The sequence below is a fragment of the Gavialis gangeticus genome, unplaced genomic scaffold (genome assembly GCF_001723915.1).
Source record: "Gavialis gangeticus isolate Ggan-Ray unplaced genomic scaffold, GavGan_comp1, whole genome shotgun sequence".
NCBI lineage: Eukaryota > Metazoa > Chordata > Crocodylia > Gavialidae > Gavialis > Gavialis gangeticus.
In genome coordinates this window covers 81,707,194-81,709,379 of record NW_017729031.1, presented here as the reverse complement: position 1 = coordinate 81,709,379, position 2,186 = coordinate 81,707,194, and the positions used below count along the sequence as shown (strand labels likewise).

At 46.8% G+C, this 2,186-nt stretch overlaps 1 long non-coding RNA gene across 1 annotated transcript; it reads left to right on the top strand.

Moving 5' to 3' along the window:
• The first annotated feature begins 341 nt into the window (after positions 1 to 341).
• Positions 342 to 1,737, top strand: LOC109301757. Its single transcript, XR_002098608.1, has 3 exons — positions 342 to 407; positions 545 to 547; positions 1,707 to 1,737. It is a non-coding gene; the product is annotated as an uncharacterized LOC109301757 (long non-coding RNA).
• The last annotated feature ends 449 nt before the right edge of the window (positions 1,738 to 2,186 follow it).

Below are 2,186 nucleotides of genomic sequence, written 5' to 3'. Positions count from 1 at the left end.
CCTTTAGGGCTCAAAGAACTCCAGCTGGGGAGAAGGCTTAGACTGAGGATAAGAACAGAGAACATTGGTTTCAGTCAGGGGCAATGGGTAGGGGGTGCATGCAGGTACACATGCACCCTTTGAGCATGGCGGTGCACCCTCTATAAAAAACGGTGCTGCCAACACGGTCAGCGGTGCCTGCGAGCAGTCACCACTCACCATCCCCCTCCACCCCCCACTGCTGACACTGCCAGCAGCATCTGTGATCAGTCAGCTATCCTCACTGGCTGCCGCTGCCACTGCTGGTGACATCTGAAGGTGGCTACAGCCTCCTAAGCCCCCCTCCCCCCCCATGCCACCCCTTTTTTGCAATTTCTTAGTTGGTCTAATAAAAGGTACCATCTCTAAACCAAGAGCTCTAGAGTTTTGTATTTCACCCCTGCTTGCGGCACTCCACTTTGCTGCCTTTCCCTTGGAAGTCCCATCCTAGCCACACATCCTGTCTGCCTTGTAGCGCAGGACTCCCAAGGGAAAAATGCAGCACAGCAGAGTGCCCTGAACAGAGGCAGTGCTGGGGGTGGGGGGGAGGGGTTGGAAGGGCTATGGTCACCTCAAAATTCCCCATATCCCCCCCATAGCCATCCCTTCCAATGCCACTGCCTGCCCCATGCAGCCAAGCCTGCCCCAAGCCCAGCCCACCACCAGAGACTGGCACTGTCCCCAAGCCCACAGTGAGCAGCCTGCCCTCACTCCACACAAACTGAGGGGAGCACATGCCTTCCATACCTTCCCTGGGGGTGTGCATAGCTGCGGGGAGCCACCTCCCCTCCCCAACTCCCTGTGTCCCCTGGATGACCTGCCCATGGCTGGGCAGCCCCCTGCCCCAGCCCCAATCCCTCCCCTACTCCCTCCCTTACCATGGGGGCCTCAATCTGCCCCTGCACACCCCTTCCCTCTTTCCCCTCAGACTTACCGGCAGGATGCTGCTGTCCAAGCTGCCCAACAGCATTTCTGGCCATGTGCATACATGCAGCTGCACACATGCACGCAGCATTTATTGGTGACATTAAATTGGCTACACTGGCCAAAAAAAGCTGATGTTAAATTTTTATTTTATCAGTGCCAATCCAAGATGTGACTAATATATTGGTGGATCTCTAATTTTATAATGAAAGATAACATAACAGCAGGAAGTAGGAGTAATTGGTCCACTCTAAGTGAACATACTGACCATCAGAAGATGAATTGGAAAATGACCTTAATTGATACTGTAGTTGCAGAAAGGTAATAAGACTCTCAAACAGTTTTTGGCATACACAGAAGCAGCTACATACAGGAATGTGGTTTTCAGAGAGGCTAGGAACTAAGAGTTTCTGACAAAGTCCATGGGAGACAATGGTTTTTACTGGCACTAGATTTTAAAGGGTTCAGTCCTCCAAAAGAAAAAAAAAATCTTTAAATTAATCGCATTTCAGCTGCAAATTCTCCAATAATTTGTCCATGCATGTAAAAGGAAGTATTTAAATAAACGTTAGTCACTTCTGGACTGCAGATGCTTGTTGGATGAAATGCAGCTGTAGTTAGATGTTGCATAGTCAACCACACAACAGCTCAGGACAGGAAATCCACAATGTAATATATCCTGGAAGGAAGCAGATAAATAGTTTATACGCAACCCCCCCCAACCCTGCCCTGCTCTGAGCGGGGATGACTTCCACTAATGCAAGTTCCAGGAAATTCCATTTTAGCTTTTCCAAAAAAAATACAAGACAGCAAAAGATCCACTTTTCTTGAAAAAAGAAGGAATTCAGTCACTGAAGTGACTGTTTCCATTATAAAATATGCACACATAAATATGACTGCTTGGAACTCTTTAAGAGCATCACAAACTCACAGCATATCTCCCTTTAACTCAGTTTCTATTCTGTAGTCTCACTGTACCAGCTAAATATCAATTTCTCATTGTTGCCTGACATTGTGCTGCGGACTAACAGGTGCCTCCAAAATATTTTAGTCTCCTCAAATGCATCAACAAAAAGAAGAAGAGGCCATCACCTTTTGTAGCTTAAATAGCAAGTTTTTTTTTTTTTTTTTAAAGTCTTTAAATCCAAATAATATTTGGACTAGTCTTTTCAGATCTAGTAACAAGAACTTAAAATTGTAATTGGGGCTGATGAACTAGACCAGTATTTCTCAACCGGTGGGTC